General features: G+C 38.8%; 1 protein-coding gene across 1 annotated transcript in view; it reads right to left on the reverse strand.

Moving 5' to 3' along the window:
- Positions 1-19,411, reverse strand: part of galnt1 (UDP-N-acetyl-alpha-D-galactosamine:polypeptide N-acetylgalactosaminyltransferase 1) — an 84,086-nt gene extending 64,675 nt beyond the window's left edge. The window contains exon 1 of the mRNA XM_065245530.2: positions 19,055-19,411. The gene's annotated coding sequence lies outside the window, so the exon portion shown is untranslated. The remainder of the gene's footprint in view (positions 1-19,054) is intronic.
- Positions 19,412-20,667: the final 1,256 nt, after the last annotated feature.

The following is a 20,667-nucleotide window of genomic DNA, read 5'->3' on the forward strand; positions in this document are numbered from 1 at the left end:
CATTCCAGCATCTACGAATATGTTCATGGCGAGAACCAGTTAATTCATACACAACAAGTTGATCCAGACAAAGGTTTGGGAAAGGACAATTTTGGCATCTCCAATTCCCCTAACTTGCGACACTACGAAAGGCCACCTGACACACATTTCAGCTCCCGTTTCGCAAATTGCTCGTGATGTTCCCTATTTGTGAGTCAAAACATTTGCTTATGATTAAACGTCATGAAAATGACTAACCGTGTATATATTAACTATAGGGGCCAAAACTAGAAAAACTTGACATTCTAAGGATAATTTAAGCAACTTAACAACTAAGCGTTAAATGGTAAAATGGCAAAGGTTTCTGTGTGTGTTTTGGATTTAGCAGTAGTGGATAAAAAACATCATTAGTTTTCTATAAAAATGACAATAAAGTGTCAAATTCACATAATGATAGAAGTACCAACAAGGATGTGGTGAACTACGTACTAAAACTGATTTATGACACTTTAGATGGTTTAAAATTAATACTGGCAAAAAAAATTATGTTTAATTAGTGATAGACCTTTTTAAAATTGAGACTTGTAACATTTGGCATCTTCATCATGTCATTTTTATGATGCAAATTGAGAGAGCAAAAGCACTATTGGCTCCAAATATCGGCTTAAGAAAATCGGCAGCCTGTATCGGTCATCGGCTAAGGCTGATGAAACAAAAATTGGTATCGGCATCAGCAATGAAAAATCCATATCGGTCGATCCCTAGTTTTAATTCTATCAACAGATTAGTTTATGGGTTAGAGACAGGATTAATGAATACACTCTAAAAACAAACGGTGCTATATAGCACCAAAAGTGGTTCTTTGCTCGTAATAGAAGAACCATTTTTAGTGCCATATAGCACCGGTGAAGCACCTGTGTAGAACCATATAGTGCTTTGTAGAACCATATGTGGTGCTATATGGCCCCTATATGGTTCTACACAGGTGCTACACAGGTGCTTCACCCGTGCTATATGGCACTAAAAATGGTTCTTCTATGGTTACGATACAAAGCAACAGTTTTGGTGCTATATAGCACCGTTTGTTTTTTTAGAGTGTAGACAATAACAGCATTCAGGTATAAAAACAATGGACGTCTATGAGTTGTCCTTACTAAAATGGCGAAATCACTACAAAATCCTTGTATGCTGAGTCACTCTGTCCACCCTCACAAACTCTCTCTCGGTCTCTCTCGATCTACCCCTCTCTCATAAACATACATAATAAAGTATGTCCAACATCAGAGGCCAGCCAAAGGCCATGGGTCTATAACAGCCAGATAGATCAATACCCACAATGCACTTGTGCCGCCTACTCATCACACTGCAGTCTCAAAAGCAGCTTTTGCTTTAATTTCACTCATTGTCATGCAGAAAGGACATCAGAATGACCCCGTCTAGTCGACTCAATCGCTCCCATCACCTCATTTTTCTAATCTGGCTTCCACTCATTAACAGAACCCACAGAGGAAAAACTGTGCTACAGTACGAAAACATTTAGGGTCAGAATTAAAATGAAATTAGAAAATTCAGATCACAGCTGCTTCTCCCAATAATTTACGATAATGTTATTCTGAAAACAGGAAACAAAGAGACTGGGGCAAAAACGGGGGGCAAAACAGAGAAATTCCAGTCCTCTTTCCTCAGGCCGGCTCTCAGGGGGTCAGACTGAGGAATGCAGTAAAGCCATTGAGCCGAAAGACCCGACCGATCATGCAAAGCAGAGAAAGAGAGACACAGAGAGAGAGAGAGCAAATGAACAAGACATCAAAATTAACATAAATTCTTGTACTTTGTCTTTAGTCTCTCATTCCACAAGCCAACATTTCATCAGTTTATATAACCAAGTAAGAAAAAAATCGAAGGACAAAACTGAACAGCATAATCATCATACTAACAAATTTTGTTGTTTTTCCACATTTAAGTGTCCATTACTGGATTTGAGTTCTTTGACATGGAAATATTTATCATTAAAAAAAATAAAAAGCTTAAGTGCATGTTATACTATATCTACATTTACAGTAAAGAAACATGTGGTATGTGGTGATCATTGGTAAATGTAGAGACAATAATAAGAAATATAAATGTGTCCAAGACCTTTTCTCATCCTCTGCAACAATTTTCAATCATTGTTTAACCCTCAAGAAACTAACATTTTCAAAAAAAAATGTTGGAAGGGACATAATTGACTGTGACACTCATGATGTCTACCAGGTAAGCAGTTCTTATTTTTTCTCACCAGATAGAAGTAGAAATTTGTATATTTAATGCAAAATCATGTTGTGGTACTGATAATATTTGATAATGATAATCTAAAAAACATTAAATAATTCTCTAGGAAATATTTTTAAATCCTCTAAAAATAATGGTTATAGTAAGGTCAGACCTTATATGCAAAAAAATCTTAATCTGGATTTCGTGAGAATCACCTGAGTGTTTTTTTTTTTTTAAACACAAAAGAAAACATTTTAGGAGAGCATATTCATGAGATACTCATGATAAAAATGTATGATGAAAAAGGTGAAGCATTTAAAAAAGTTTTCCTAGACAGTGTTTTAACTAGGTTTTTTTCTAGTTTCTAATGCTTTTAAAATATTTAACCTTTAAATTCCTCCTTCAAGTGATTTTAATTATTAAAAAGTAAAACATTCGCTTCTGGGAGTTTAGGAGAAAGCTGAGTGGTTTCATTTTATACAGGAGTTCCCGCTGTTCTTTTTCATACAATGGCAGTAGACCGGGGGCCTCCTAAAATCGAACAGTCCTAAATTGAATCCATTAGTCACTGAAAGTCTCATTCCAAATCTCATTCAAGCTTTGCATGAAAAAGCTATTAGGACATTTAGCAAAACACCATCTTTTGTGTTCCACAGAATCTTAAAAAAATTCATGCAGGGTTAAAAAAAATGAGGTCATGATAATTTTTGGAGGAAGTAATTCTTTGCTGAACTAGTTCTTTGTGCTACAAGCAAAGCATCAAACGATTCAAGTACGGTTAAGTTAAAAGTTGAACCACATCCCAACCGCACAACCTCGATTGGAAAAGTGTCACAGTCGAACCATATGAATTAAACCAATTAAGCTATTGGATTGAGCCAGTTAGCAATCATTCCAGCCCATTTGTTATAAAGGCATCTCAATTATGATTTAGTGCTTTATCAATACTTTATTTATTGCGGGGTAATAGACGTGCACACATTGTCCGGTGGCTGACCTAGTTCTCGGCCTCTGTCAGATTAAGCCTGTAAAGCTCGTGCCACATAAGACCAAGGCAGAGAGAGATTTCCAATAGCTTTACTTTCCAACAAACACACACACACACACAGACAAGCAAACAAGTAAATTTTTTCTATCTTCATAACAAGTACCCAAATAAAATGAGCTTACACAAGGGCGCGCCCAAGGATAAATCAGAGATGATTCATGCAGTCCGTACGCAAACCCGATCGAACACAAACATGCTCATTCTGCCGTTCAGATGTCTCTCTCTCTGATGCACAATAGTGCCCCTGTATGCAGCTGCAAAGAGTTGATACAGGCTACCAACAGACTAAAGATAAAGTCAATGAGAGGAAAGACAGGCTTTTGAACGCCGTTGCATCTCTGACACTGTAGTTATCTCATAAGCTGTGATTATGACTGCAGAGCGTTGAGGTGAGATCCTCCAACTGTGCATTTTTAAAGAGCTTGTTTGGAGAAGAGCTTCCTTACTGTCCCTGTGTTTCCTCTCTGATATGGAAATCCCCATATGTTCTATTGTAATGCACACACACACACTCCAACATCCGCATCCATCCCCAAAATACATTGCTAGTTGTCTACAAAATGATAACACGTCCCCTGTGGACAACAGATTGGCAGGCTTGATCAATTTAACTAATTTCAAGTACCTGCTGGCTTCATCCTTCTTTGCTGAGACCACTATTAAAAAGCTTTAATTTTCACATATTTTCTCATTTATGAATTTGTGTGTTGCCTCGTTGAATTAAAAAGAAATTGTTTTTGTTGTAATGACAGCATTCATTGACAGAAAACAGGCAGATACCTTTACTATCTGCTTGCCAGGAAGCACAGCTGGTGCACAGGAAGTGATGTCATCGTGACCCGTAGTAAACAAGTGTCCAGTGTCTTCCTGTGGTATTTATTTGACCTCTGCATGTACAAGCAAGACCATTTTCCCTATAAAAAGCTACTTAACAGTTCGAAATTAAACTTTGACCAAGCGGGTTAATGTTCCTAGTGAAGGTCAGACAACATTAAATTAGCCCATTTATCATTTCCAAGACACAGTACACCCATTTAAAGACACTTAAAGTATAAAATACCCTAAAGCTATTTTATTCGATTCCTCAAGTATATCTCAAACCAGCTTTTCAACATTTTCATTAATTAAGTTTAATGACTCAATGATAAATGGGAGTCATTTTTAGGCATCATCATCTCATTCAGACTGAACGATCAACTGACTGCTTAGTGAATTCATACTAATACCATTAACGTTAGCACTTTAAACAGTAAAACTAATGGGTTTGAGCAAGCAAAACCAGTACGACAGTGCCTAACTATTTGAAAATCTCTCTCCGCATGCAGTGCCCAGGGATGGGTTGGTTTGGGTGCGCTCCGCACATACAGTGTCTTTAAATCCAGTCTAATCCTCTGGGCATGTGCGGGCTGATACGGGGTGGATGAAGAGAGAGATGGAGAGATGAGCAGAGGATGAGATGGGGAATTGTGCAGAGATGTTTCGTGCTGATCCGCTGGACTCCCGTAAATCCTTGCTGGATCTCCTGTGGCTTTTGTGACCTGGCTGCCACCAATCGTTCGAACGCACACCTCGCGCACGCACATAATAGCTCTATTTCAGGTGTCTGTGTCATTTGCTAATCCTCTTTCAGCCGTGCATTGGTGCAGGTTCATTTCGGCCGATACTGGGATAAGAGGCCCTTGAAAATTTGTAATCTCATGATGAATATATGCATATACGTATAGTGTGAGCCATTTACATCCAGAAATTAATTCTGGATTCATTGTAGGAGATGAATCATGTATTATAGTACGATGCCTGGCCCCGTTCCTAATGCCTTGCTGGCAGCGCGGTCATTTGTCTTTAGCGCTATAAGGTTTCTAACAGAATGCTTTTACCATCTTTGCTTAACTGTGAATGAAAACCCCACCCTTGCGTTCATGCAGACCACAATCTTTAGTTTGCTTGACTTCTACATAACATCACTAAAGACTATATGCAACAAGCATGCTTTTGAAAAACGCACCAAAGCAACTGAGAAAATAGCAGGTCTCCAAAAAATGGGAAATGGGCAATTTTGAAGATCTAGATTGCAGTAACCGTTTTATATCTTGGTCTAACCACATACAAATCACCAAAAGACAGATACTAAAACTCACTGACTCATCTCTTGGGCACTCACGGTCAGTTTCGGTTCCTGCACTCAAAATGCGCAAAACATTAACAAAATAACCAAGCACTCCAGATGAATTTTGTCTGACATTTGAAACAATATTCCAAAGAGATGTGAATGAGCATGTGTATACGGCCATGCAATGACCTCATCAAAAGGTGAGTTGCTATGGTAACAAAGTAGGAGATAAATTACCTCTGCACACCGAGATCCAAAAGGTCAACCCTATCCCTGACACAATACTAGCATGCATTTCAAAGCGCTTCTTCGAACTCTGACACTCAATACGTTTGACTTAATATTGCAGGTAGCTCAGGATTTGAGCATTTATCATTTGGATGAATCAATCACTAGCTTTGAAAACACATTAGCAGTCTCAGCTCAGATCAACCCTGAGGCACTATATGATTTTATACCTGTCAGAGTTACTGCAGAGAGACCGATGTGGAACACTTATTCCCTTACAATAGTGATACTGTACAATCAACTTCCCCACATAAAAGAGGACGGTTAGAAAATATGAAAACACATCAAATTGACTTCTTCAAAACTGAGTGGGGCTTGTCTGTGCAAAATTCAACGCCATTATGGTAGGGTGGTTGCAAAGGCTAAGCTGCAGTTCCTAGGTTGTTTGGATATTTACTACACAATTGCAAAAGTCTTATTATAGATCGTTAAAAAAGATGGACGACGTGTCATAAACGTCCACTGTAGCCAAAATCTCTCAAAAATGGCAGCTGACATCTGGCGCAGATGACGTAATTTGGAGCCAAAGGTATTAACGTAAATCAAGTCGTCACACCAATGGCATCTAATAACTTAAACCAAACTCAGAAAAACAAACACTTGCATCAATATGATAAGAAATAACTAAAGTAACAGACACCGTCCTTGGGATAATTTTATTTTGAAGTGTAATTTGATTTTTAAGTTTAGCCTCGTTTACATGGACACGGTGGGGTTTATGACCCATACTGTAGCCACCTACCAGGGGGAGATCTTAATGTTTCGGCATCACTTTTCAGGACGCATGTGGCATGCCTGGTGGTTACTAGGTGGTTATTGGCCCAAGTGAAAAGTCTGCTATATACTTCTGCATTTACACTATGTAAAAATGTCGGGGTTATTTTTTTACCTTTAAAGGGTAAATATTGGACAGAACTAGGGATGCTCCGATCGATCGGCCATCGATCGTAATCGGCCGATAACGGCATTAAATGACGCGATCGGCACTTTCTAAATTTGCCAATCTCATGAGCCTATCTTTCTGTTTACTTTTGTCATCATAGCGTTCCTGATGCGGCTGCAATTAGAGACCATTTTACACAGAGCGAGCATTTTGTAACCCGTTGCTCATGTGCGACGTGCAGATTTGGATTTCTCTCTCTGCCTTTACAGAGATATGCGTATTTTCTATGAGGACGCGCTCCGGTCCTCAGCGCGATGCGTCTTCACATCCCTATCAAACAGTGTATACAACACGTATCTATCGCGGTCAATTGCATCCTCATGACGAAAGTTTATTACTTGCATTCGTTTTAAAGGTTTAAATTTCCATTTTCCTCACAGCTGCTCTTGTTTGCGGACAACCGCCACACGCATACACAGCAGCCTTTCATCAGTGCACGGGAAGAGAACGATCTCTCCCACATCTTAAAGCTACAGTATCCTAATTCATCTCAATAAAATTACCCTCTGCTCATCAGTGAAAAACTGTTGTACTTCATACGAATGCGTGTATATTTAATTCATACAGTAAAGACTGTGAAGTGTTTTATTTTAATTACTTTTAACAGACATAGACCTTTTTAAAGGCATATTACATTTCTCTTTGCAAGAAGAAATATTTGTTGTGCTTATTTTTTTTTGATTCTCTATTAAAACAATAATATACCTAATTTATAGTTAGTTTCATTTCTACAAATGGTGCAAACTCTGCTAGATTGTAGATAAAATATTCCCATTCCACTGCCATTCTGTGATCGCCACTGTGATCTTGGTGATCGGTAATCGGTGATCAGCCCCAAAAATGCTGATCGGAGCATCTCTAGACAGAACACATGCTGGGTTAAAAATGACCCAATGTTGGGTTGTTGTTATGCAACCATGGGGTATACTAACGCAGCATTGGGTCAATTTTAACCCAGCGGTGTGTTCGGTACAATATTTATCCATTATAGGTCAAAAATAACCCAGACATTTTAAGAGTGCATTTATGCATATGGTGTATGCTTTTATGAATTAAAAGGTACACATTATTTATCAGTATACGTGTTCCTAGGATTTAACCCATGACCTTTTGCACTGGTAACACAATACCAACTGAGCAACAGGAACACATGTGCATTACAGGCCATACAATGACAAGAAAAATTAAAACTACTTTATACTTCAAAAACTTTAAAAATACTGTTGTGGGTCTTAAGAAAGATTATACCCATCTTGTTGAATTCTAGTTGAAAAATAACATACCTCTCCTCAAGAAGCCTAATTTTTGTAAAATACACAGTTTAATTTCAATTTCATAAAAACCTTAATCTTGCTTTACAGATATTTCGATATCTTTACTCACAAACAACACAAAAATCATTATTAAAAACATTTCTTGCAGTACTTCGTCGCTGTTCATCTTCAGGCTCAAAATCACCTGCTTGAATTTTTGTGATTTCATGAGAACCAGTTCCCTTGTGGCCACAACGTGAGAGCGAAACCTGAAGTGAGAGAGATACACAGACAGCCTCACTCCCACACAGCTCTGCACCACAGAGGCCTCATCCCCTTATTGTACGCCTGTACAGATGAGCTCTTCATCTTCAGCCGAGGAACGAAGCGTGAAGTTTACAATGATGTCAGTGCTGAGCGCAAGCATGCAGCGTAGCCTGAAACATGATGATAGCTCAGAAGCCTGCAGGAAAGATGAGGCAACGCTAATATTCGGAGTACCCGGACACGCATGGGGTAGCGATGAGGGCTAATGTAACACAATACACAAAGCATGCCGTCTTTGAGCATCTTAATGTGCACGGCTTAAACAAACTGCATTTCAATGTCATTGCAAAGCTTGCCTGCAGAAAAGGGGAAAACATAAAAGATTTACAAAAGATTATTTGAAGCCACTGGGAAAAAGAGCACCCCGTAAAACGCCGATGATATCACTACACGGGTTTTATCGTTTTTGTGCAACGGAAGAAGAGATGCGAAGGACAGATTGCATGGGGACCGCAAGAGAAAAATCAATCAGCAGCGCAGTGTGTGTAAACACTTCAGGGTGGCACAGCCATGGATGCTAGTGCTGTGGACAAGTCGCGGCTGCCAACTCCAAACCAGCTAGACGCTCACACACACATAATGAAATGTGCTGCAGAACGAGAGACTGCATTTCCTCTTGAGAACGGCACAAGCTATCGTCACCCCAACTTAAAGCAAAACAGCAAAGAAAAGAGAGAGTGGTTGTGTTATTTTTTTAGAGACATTAAAAGCAATATGAACACAATAAGGTTTTATACTGCAACATTATCTCTCTCACTGTGAGTCTACATGGCATTCACATATAAGGGTGATATGGGCTAGTTGTCAGGGCTATATTTTTACAAACGCCTGTTTTGTCTAGCAGTATTTTCTGATATTCTTTCCTCCATACAAAATTCCAATATCATCATTAGGTTTATTTTTACCACAAAGCTATTATAAGCAAAGATATATTTACTGAAGCAAAAAGCATGATAGCTGGCCATGGGCCTCTATATATCATTCCCCTATACACCAAAACACTGTTACACCCAAACCATCACGTGATGCTGTTGAATTAGGATCAAATTGTTAATTTCTCAGGCCCTGGGGACTGGGTCTATAAACACAACATTAAGCTTTATTCTCCACTGACTGAGAAGTAATCCAAGCTAAATATGCAGAAGAACTTGGCACTATGAAATGAGGTCTGTGGAGATTTTTATAGACCCTAAAGCAAGCATAAGAATCATTTATCACATTATCTAGCTTGGGTGTGGGCATGCCTGTACATAGCCTTTACATATGAATGAGTAAAAATCGTCTGAAAAGAATTGCCTATCTGTAAGAAGGTCTGGTAATATAAAGACTTAAGGGCCGTTTACACAAAACCTTTGAAAATGCAGGGTTTCCTGCAGCACTTTGCAGTTCGGGCGGCCCACCTAAGCTGGGAAACCCTACCACCTTAACTAGGTTGTCCAAAAAATAATTTCGCAGCACAAAAGGCCGTCAAGTGCATCTCGGAGAATAGCGCGGACACGCTTCACACCGCGAGCGGGCACGCGCGCCACATGGCCTTAATGTTCTACAACATCTGCTTCAGTTTGTGTTTATTAACCCTTTAGTTTCACTTCATCATGCAGCTATTTTCATTTGAGGTATCTGTTAAAAACATTTAATTGATTAATAATCTAGTATGTGTTCATTTTCTGTCATAGTTTATTCAAAAATTAGTTTTTTTTAGTGTTTTTGAGTGTTTTTCATCATGACGCGTTTACCCCGCACCTTTGATTGTCACGCCCCCCCCCGGCACCACCCACCGCCCAACCCTACCACCTTAACTAACAAATTTTCTGCGGGAAACCCTGAAATGTAAAAAAATATATATTTGCTTGGACGTTCATTTTAGAGATTTTAGAGAATTCTGCTATCGAAATTGAATCTGTAATGGGAAAAGTGTTATTGGTGCATCCCTAGTATTTTACTTGACAACAGTCGCCTTTAAGGGTCCTGAAAATACACACTTTTGAAAGGCTAAACATAAAAAATTGTTAAATTCATTAAAATAGTGACATTTTGTTGCATGACATTGCCAACTAGTACTGGCCTGGCATGCATACTTACTACAGTGATGCATGGGGATCTCTTTAACAACGCTGTCATCGGTACGTGAAAAAAAACGCAAAAAAATAAAAACACTTTCCTTTTTTGCTACATCGTTGTCATGTAAATGTCCCGGGTCACACACCGGACGAGAAACACCACGTTTAGGACAACTTTGCATGTATCGCACACTGGACATGCACATGAAATAGTGCAAGCTTAGTCAGATAGTGTCTACTTCAAGATGTAGGGCCCTATAATTTCCACAATCACGGAATCGCGGAATTGGCAAATTAACAAGGAATCTAGTGTTAACGCGGAATTATACATATTTTGAATAAAATTCTGTTTTTAGGTGGGAGAAGATGCCACGTATGTCTGGGGGAAATGCAGACCGGGGGAAGCAAATCAGAGCGACACACCCCCTCCCGTCGAAATCGACGCTAAGCACTTAGTTCTGAGCAGTTCTCACGTGACTTTTATGTGATCGGAGTACTGTTATTTTGTAAGTTTTGTCAACATTCTGTTTACTGTGAGCGCAAAGATACATTCACTCTCTCATCTCACTGCACCTCTATCACGTGCACTTGCTCGCATCTGACCGAAGTCCGATGTGTCCAGTTTATGTGTTTCAAGCGAGCTGAGGCAAACTGTGTATGCATTTTTACAGTCATTAAGTAATCGTGTTATCCCGTTTTTCCCAGGCCTAATGCAAACAGGGAATGTGAAAAAATGTTACCTCAATAAATGTAAGGTCATTCCTATTGTATTTGCGTACATTTTAATCATTAACATTAAAGGCACACTCTTTTTAAGACTAACATAACAGTAAAGGGTAAAAAAAATTGCCAAAAATTTAAACGGACAAAACGGAATTTGCAAAAATTTAAACAGACAAAACAAAATTTGGGAAAAAATAAAACGGATTTTATAGGGCCCTAAAGATGCAAAATATGCTTTAGAAGCCAATGTTAATCGTTAACAATTTGGGACAATTATGATGTTATTTAACCTCCTAAGACCCAAACTTTGGTTTGGCTTGCATTTTAGATTTCTTCCAGCTATTTGGGGTTAGAAAGAACCAATAAATATAATAACCAAATTTTTTTTAAAACATGAAGCTGTGTGTATATATATATATATATATATATATATGTATGTGGACACACCAGGTCTTAGGAGGTTAATGTTAAATTATGTGAGTGGCGTGGTAGGGATTTGAACAACGTCCAGAGTCACAGCGGACAACCGCCGTCAGATGCCGCCTGTGTGTGTACATTCATAGAAAATAATGTGTTCTTTTTTTTAGATACATGGCGTGAAGCTGCACGGCGCCTCTCGGCCGGTGTGCGACCCCCTTTAGGATGTGTATATTTTTAAAAATGACTAATCTGAAGTTTGCCCAAAGAAACAATAACTGGAAGCCATGAGTAACTGGCCTGGTTCTGGATTCACTTGACCCAAAATAAATGTGTTTCTTACTGGGCTGGGCATCTACATAAGACACACTTCTGCATTCAAAAACACTTTCACAGACCACAACAAAATGGAACAACAGCAGTTTCTTAAGATACACGGTTTATAAAAGTTGGTCTATAAACGTCTAGGTTGATTCACAACCTTGCAGAATCTCAGCCTAAACAGACCACCTGACCGACACAAAGACTGTCGATCTTGATAAGATAACTTTCAATCTATGACGCAGTACGTTAAAGATTAACATAAGCGTATAAAGAAGAGAAAGTAAGCTAAGCGTGTTCGACCCTTTGAGTGTTTTTCTTCCTTTCACTGCTAAAAGAAAGACAGATTGCTAGCATTAAGCCTACAGCTAGTCATAACAGATAAAGTGTAAAACTTATAGGAGAGATTCATTAACTTTAATACAGCTTTACACATACTAAAAGACGAAGATACTGGAGTTAGCCTGCTGTGCTTGCAGGTTCAACTCGTTCATCACTCTTCCTTTAGACCAGACTGACTCTCATCCCTCTTGGCTAATGCTGACCTATTTCCATAAAACATTGTAGTCATAAAAAGCCAGAAGCACTTTCAGACTAACCATCACACGTGTGCGCTAACAGTGGGGCACTCAGCAAATGCACAAGCGCCCGCAGTTTCCCCCTAAATTTGCACGTCAAAGAACATTTTTCTGATGTCATTAAGTACAGAATGAGGTCACCTATCATCTCACCGTCTAAGCATTCATCCCTGCAACAGCCACACTGCTTCATCATGTAATTTTTTCCACTCGTATTCACATAGCATAGCCCTCACTCCGACGGTGTAATCCAACCACCATTCCACTTTTCCTTCTATTCAGCCCACATGTCGGTAACTCGACCAACATCCCAGTTTCTATAGTTCTGGTCAGCGCACGCCTCTTTATCTCAATGTAATCTGCCTGTTTCCTTTGCTTGCCTGTTATCTGATCCTAACCAAGTCATTTTACATCCTGAGCCATTTTACCATCCTCCACTTAATATAGACTTCAGATATCGGACTTCATTAGGGGATGGAACAAGTGGACAACTGACTCATTACTAGGGATGGGCATTCGATTAAGTTTTCTTTGTCGATCGTCGGGAGAATTAACGATCGACTATCGATTAATCATTAATATTTTTATAATAAAATTTGTTATTTAACTTTTATACTTAAAAAATGCAATGAATACAAATATACAGCGTGTTTTTCCTCGATGAGACCTTTATTACAAGATCAACTTGTGGCAGACAGTTAAACTATGTTTCAAACATATATTTGGGTGCATGTGGAGTGCTCTAAAGCAGCGGAACCTGCAGCTGCGAGCCAGCGTTCTTAAACAGAGACCTCATTATTTCCAAAATAAATAAAACAACAGATTCATGTTTAACATTAAATTAAACAAAACAAAACACATAATACTTAGATCTGAAAGGTTTTGTCAAAATGTAACTCAAAATAATTCAAGCCAGAAGAAAGTGCAAGATATTAGCCTTCCTAACATTAGGCTATAACAAATTAGGCTAGTTAAAGCCTCGTGAAAAATAACTAACTTAAGTAACTGGCATAAAACTTCTGCACCAGTTTACTGATTTTTTTTTTTGAGAAATAAAAGCATGTTTTGGGGTCAGACGCGACCGCAACCCATGGTGACCGTCAGTCCAGCCGCCGCCGAAAACACCCGCTCCGAGGAGACTGACCGGGATGCACAGGTACCTCAGCACTAACTTGGCTTATTCCGCATACAGAGTATGTGTGAAACAGCGTGCGTTTTGTGAGCCCCATTCACCATTGTTTAATTATACTAACATAGTCTTTTAGTTTTTATTTGTTGTAAAACAACAGTAGACATAAATTTACTATGGTATCCAACTCCACAATACCATAACCATGGTATTTGTAGTAAAATTGCGGAAATACAAATCGTTATAATCTGCAAAAAAAAAAAAACATTTTCACAATGATAAAATCATGGCTAATTTTCCTAAGGTAGTAATTACAAAATTATATATATGTTTGAAAGACGGAGATGCGCACCTGTCAATCTATTACATAACAGAGCGAGGCCAGAGACAAACGTGCTCATAAACGGGAGTAATATGGAATAATGTGTGCATCTTTGAATAACTGTAAGTATACATTTCTTTTAAATATATTTTGTCATATAAAGTTTTGAGACATGGCCTAATAATGCTTTTTTCACTTGAATTGCTCATTTAGACTTATTGTGCGGGTAACAGCGTTTTTGACGCATTTACCTCAGAGATTATTTTAGCAATATTGCTTTTTTCCGGTAATAATAATACAATTTATATTTCAATCCTGTTTCATTGTCTGTTTATTCATTTCATTATGCTGTTATGTTAATGCGAGGATATTTATTTGCCATATGAAACGTGCCGTTATATGAATACTTTTGTATAATATTCAAATATATGCGGAGTAATGTGTGCGTCTTTGAATTCATACAGTTGCTTATTTTTGTCATAAAGTTTTGAGAAATAATAATATTGTGAGGATTTATTTCCATATGAGACGCTTTTTTTCGTTGAATACTCTCGTTTATTATTTGGAAATCATATACATAGGAAATATATAATGTGGAAGGGTAGACTTGCAAAGTTACTCTGCTTATTTTTATTTATGATATATGTGGAGATAAATAAAGCATTGCAAAACTGCTGATTTGATCCATTCAGATCCTGACCACCAGGCTAGAGATTTTAAACATCCTTAATCCACATTTACTAGTCTGTCAAATAATATCTAACATATATTGTTTTGTGAAAAAAAATGATGCTTTGTTCTATTGGTTATGCGGAAAAGTGTTCACAGAAAGTGTCAATCACATGAACCTTTTATATGCAGAATAAGCGATCAGCAGCGCACTGCAATGGGTGCTTGACGGATTCGCCGCACACATACGCAAACGCATACGCAGTATTTGTGAAACAGGGGTTTGATAAAAAAAATGCATTCAATTAATTGATAACAAATTAACGTGATCGACGAAATTCTTAACAATCAATTATCGATCGTCGATTAATTATGCCCATCCCTACTCATTACATCTTCCTAATTCTGAAGTTCTGCCAGCTGCTTTTTTGAATCATTTCCAGAGATGTACTATGCACATACTGCACTACTAAAGGAAATTATAACAAGGTTCAGTATCTGAAAAAAAAATTTTTTTTAATTTTCATATGCGACTGTTAAAAGCTGTCACTATAAAACTGTGTCCATCAACGAATATCAATTTAGATCACTGTCAAACCTTACACAGATCAGAAAATTATTATATTGCATTAGGTCCTTTACGCTTGAAGCCAAAATGATTCATTGCTAAATATGTCTCCACGAAGAGAGAGTAAGGGACAAGATGACAAAAACGACAGAACGAGAGAGAGCGAGAGAGAGAGAGAGTGAGAGACTGATAGCAATAGATTTAGATAGAGATTTAAGGAGCCAAGATGAAAGAAAATCAAAGTATGATCCTAATGCGTGGAGAAAGGGATCTCCTGTGATTTATCATTCTCCAACCCACCCCAAGAAGAAATAATCTTGTTAATGTCAACAATGCAGAGGAGGGGCAAGGGTACACTCCAAATGCAGTTTCATGATGTGGGGTTTCAATGTGGCAGGCCAAAGATCTCACAATAGCTGACAGACTCCTTAATAGTAAAGAACATCCAACGTCTTCTGATGCGCCACAGATCAAATCAGCCCTAATGAGCTTTAATTTAATTCCAGAACAGCGTGCAACTATGTAACAATGGTTTAAAAAAAGCCTGTCGACATTTCTTACAGATATTGGCCCAGATTAGAGATGAAATCTCAGAGATTATCACTATGGCCAATTTGCTAGCCAGTCGCCCATGGTCTAAAGATCTGCATCGCCACAGCAGCAAAACACCAATGCCAATCCAATTACGGCCCAGCTGCCACTCGAATAGATAACAGGGAATTGCTCACAGGACAGTTTTGTCTCTTTGTCTTTCTCTATATATCCTCGAAATTTCAGTTCGAATCAAAGCTGGAGAGTAATACTTCGTCCTATTGCAGATTAATATGCAGAAGTCACTAAAGTAATCCAAGCTGAATAAGCCAAAGTGTAAACACTGACTTTGTCGCACTATTTGTGTGAGCATCCCAATGAGCCCAACATTGAATCAACTGGGAAAACATGTTTGTTGGCATAATAATGGACAAAAGCACTCATGAATCTATTGAACTATTTAAAAAAAAAGTTACTATTAATTACATCTGGTTATAGAAATTCTTCCCAGAGCTTTAATGAAGGAAGTGGAGCTAGTTGGTAAAACACGCATTCTTGTGTTTGAACCACTGGTGACTGCTATGTTCAAAACTATTCAATGAGCAAACCATGTTGTATGTAAAACAAATAACTTTGCAAGCCTCTACATTTAGAATAAAAATATGTCTGAAGCATCTACAGGAATATTTAGAAAAGGAACGCCATAGCCCTGTACTCTTAAAGAGAGCTGTAATCTTAACCAAATCTGAAACTGTACAAACACACTGATCATAGCTTTGATCAGATATGAGAAACCTCTTGTGCTTTCTGAAAAAGAAAAACAAGCTGGAAAGGTTATAAAGCATTACTTGATTTCTATTTCAAGGGAATACATTAAAGGGGGGGTTCAATGGTATTTCATGCATTCTGACTTATTAACATAGTTATAGAGTTGTTTCCTCATGCTAAACGTAGGCAAAGTGTCAAAAAAGCAGTTGGATGTGTTACAGAGTATTTCTGTGCCGAATGCACTTCGCCAGGGTTCGTACAAGTTTCTGAAAGTTTTTTCGATTACAGGTCCAACTGACGTTTCAAGGGTTTTCTATAGGTATCACTTCTTTATATGGGCACTTCCCCCAGAAAACCCCGCCCACCCGTCAATCAGCGCGAGACGCTAGAACTTACAAACATTCACATCACGCGACAGCTTTGTTTAATTTCAAAACTTAACAATGGCACGAATGAAGAAGTGTGTTTATGAATGTAAGGAGAAGAAATCCAGCCTTATGAAAACAATGGATATAGTTTATTATCCGGGGTAGCAGCGGAGTTTTGGATGTGTGTTTGATGCACTGGATTTTCCCAACCGGGTCACGAGTTGCATGCGGTAAGTAAGACTTCTGTCTTATGTTGTAAATATGCGCGTGCATATTATATAAATGACACGAACATGTAGTAAATTATAAGTTAAACAGTGTTGTATAGTGTTGCATGACTCGTACTCGCTCCACCCGCGGTAGTAACTCCTCCTCCTTCATTGTTTCGTACGTTATCGGAAAGATTCGGTAAAGCTAATCTTTCTTTTATAAATCTGATTAAACTAAAGACTCTTTGGAGATATAAAGAATGTCATACTACTCTATAGGTACTCCTGATTAACATCAGAAATGCAGAAACAGCGTGTGTTACGTGAGCTTTTAAATATGGCATTAAAGGTCTAGAATCCATCAACCATCTTTCTGGAGATTAACCTGAATGTTAATACCAGAGTGCCTCACAAGTGCCAATTTTGTTCCACCCTTGCTTCGGCATAACGTGTCCAGGAAAGCGAGCCGGCCGCTGGGCTACAGAGGAACAATGACATTCCTGTGCTCTGTGATACCAGGTGCCGGCAAGAATACGATTCCTTCCATCTGTCTGTCTGTTCTGGCTCGGCCAGGCCCGGGCAGCAGCTAGGGAGAGCCACAGAATGGGACTATTGTTCCGAATGTTTTTGGAGAACACACTAAATATCCCCACCTAAACATACTAATTTAATACACACCAACATGAAAATACACATCAGGAACCACACTTACAGTACTGTGTCAATCAGTACAGTACAAAATCACACCCACTGTCGGTCGCACAAGCCACTGTATGGACACAAATACATGCACACACATGCCGAGGCTGATGCAAGTGGTACAGATGCACATCTGCAGTACTGATAAAGTCTTGCTTAAGAGGGAAAAGCACACTGTGATTAACAATCTGTTCTTGTGAAATATGATTCATTTCCTATAAATGTAGAAACAGGTGATAAGAGATGTTTCTCCTCTATAACGTCTCTCAACACTGAGCACTTTTCATATTCTGCCAGACCTGTGTTTAGTAGTAGCCTAGTACTGAAACAATATGCTTATCACATTGAGTCTCAGCTGTATGTTGTCCGTCTTGCCGATCTCTTCCACTTTAAAGGAAACTGTACTCCAAGAGCAGCAACCATTTGACTGGTGCAGTCAATGCCCTTAGGCTACGCTTTTACCCTCACACACAGGGACTATCAATTCCACCCGACTCACACACACATGTAGCGGGGGACTAAAAGCTCCCTGTCTGAAACACACACAAGCAGCACACTGTTTCAAACCGAAAAAGCGGCCCATCGAAAGATGTGGCAGATAAATAATGGATACCTCATTCTCTCCTATTTCTACTGTGAAAAAATATGACAGATCTGTTTTTGGCCCCTCTTCTGGAACAGCTTAATTTTGCCCGATGGACTCCAGGGGCCTGATGCCCGCCTTCTTCACTCTCTCATCTTCTAATGGTCCTTTCAGTGATTACTGAGACATAAGTGCTCCGTCTGTCTCGAAGATCAATCACCCACTGGATCTATAAAAATGGCCCCACCACAGAGCTCCAAATGTAATCAAATCTAAAGGAGCGGAGGCCGCCTGTTCCGGCAGTCTTCATTTGCTGTAAGCATGACGGACAACTTATTTAGCGGTGCTTTAGATGCAACACAATATGTGATGCTGCCAACTTCAGGTGTTCGGCAAAAGCATGCTCAATCTCGTTTGTCATGTCATTTGGCTTTGGTTTGTAAATCAGTGAACCGTGAAACAGCCCTTTACTGATACATTGCAATATTCAATAACAGAGTTATACGATTTTGAATGAGCAGCATGTGGAGTTCAAAGTGTCCCACCAGCTTATAGCTTAGTAAAGGAATATGGACCATCAAACTCAATGACCACTTTGTTCAAGCGTTACCCTACTTCTTTGAGTCGTCATACAAATGGTGTGTGTAAAAACCGCTTTCAATGAGCAAAGTCTTGCGCAATGCCAACTCAATCCTAAAACATAAGACAGCAACATGGCCTCACTTTAATAAAGAGATTTTGCACTAAAGAGTCGCACTCTTCTGTCTGCGTCAATATGTTTGCTGAAGAATGAATGGTAAAGAAACGTTTCGCTATTAAACGAGCGACTAAATAACTGTCGTCTATACAGCAGCCCGGAATTAAAATCGGACAAATATGCCGTTAAATGTACAAATGTAATCCTTTACCTCTTCGGTTTGTCTCTCGATTGGGCACGAACCGATAACGGAGATGTTGTGTGACCGCTCGCTTCGTCCCACCGCGGATTTGAAGATCCACAAACCGAAAAATGCTATCTTCAGGTCGTAGTCCCTCAAAAATTAATCCCAAACATGATACAGCGGAGACTTGACCCGAAATTACACGCGTTTTACTAAATCCGTTGTCTCGTTCCTTTTTGAGTAGAGAAATGCTGGTTTAATGAGTACAGGCCGGAGTGTCGGCTGGTAATTATGGTGTAAATTAGCCGACCATCGAGAATAGTCTGACCGCGGGATGACTGCTGGACTCCGGCTGGTTGAATGCGCTGAGCGCCGCTACTCGGTCTATAACGGGGACTGAAGAGCCGAAGAGACCCGCCCACTTTATCAACCCGGAAGAGAACTGTCAGTACGCTGGTGTGTTCGACTTCATGCGGCACTGCGCACACTGATCAGCTTATGACATCAAAGTACCGCGAGAGCCATTACGTTTGAATCGCTCTCGCGGTACTTTGATGTCTTATGCGTATTCGTTTGCGCAGTGCTGATTAAAGTCGAACTCACATTTTATGTACTGCATTATTGCATTGTGAAGAGGGACAATGACATTATTAACTCACTGTGGACATCAAGCTTTGATCTTTTATGATACAATTTTGTACTAAAAATCTTTTTTTAATGAAGTGAATGATAATTTGTACAATTGTCAAATTCACAGTACAGAATGACTGGGGAACCATGTGAATGCTCTAATTCACACATGATTTAGGTGGGAATAAAGACTCTAGCATAAAATACTCATGTTGATTTAGTGACACCTGAGGTAATGTATTTGCTTAGGCTTTTATCAGTTAATGGAGTTTACAGTTCCCACTGTAGGGAAAGGCGTAATAGGTTATATTAGGTTTAATTTTTGCAAACTAATATTAACTTTTGCTGATTGTCATTTTACACTTAATGTCAGCTATCACCCTGTCTAAGTTTTCTGGGAACTGCACTGTTGTGACAAAAACTGTGATGTAATCTTGACATCCTGCAGTGTGAAATATGGGATTTTTTGCACTTTAAAAAATACTGTACATGCACACATCCTGTTTTGGAAAAATATGGAAAATACACCTTTGCCCTGTGTTCCTGTAAGCTATAAAAATATCCAGAATGAATATGTTTGTAGTCAAAGTTTTAGCACAGAATATATTCACTATTGTGGTTTTCTTGCAGTGCTGTTATTCACTATTGTGTGTTTTTTGCAAGGACATATGATTTACACGTACACACTCTCTTTTCATCTGAAATACTTGTTTGTCTTCCTTAAAATGACTGTAACATGAGCGCACACAACCACACACACAGATGACATTTCTTAATTCTCACTGGTGTATTTAAGATATTATTACAGTTTTTTACAATCACTTTGCTACTATTTTCAGAACCTTGATGTCATTTTTCACAACTCTAGATACAAAACTCAAAACGGTAATCACTTGTAACACAGGCTGTCTAGTGTTCAAAACATTGCATTGTGCATTCACATCTTTAAAGACATCTTGCACTTGCACAATCATTGTTTCAAAACACAAATTTACTGTGAAATACCATGG

This window comes from Paramisgurnus dabryanus, chromosome 13, assembly GCF_030506205.2.
Source record: "Paramisgurnus dabryanus chromosome 13, PD_genome_1.1, whole genome shotgun sequence".
NCBI lineage: Eukaryota > Metazoa > Chordata > Actinopteri > Cypriniformes > Cobitidae > Paramisgurnus > Paramisgurnus dabryanus.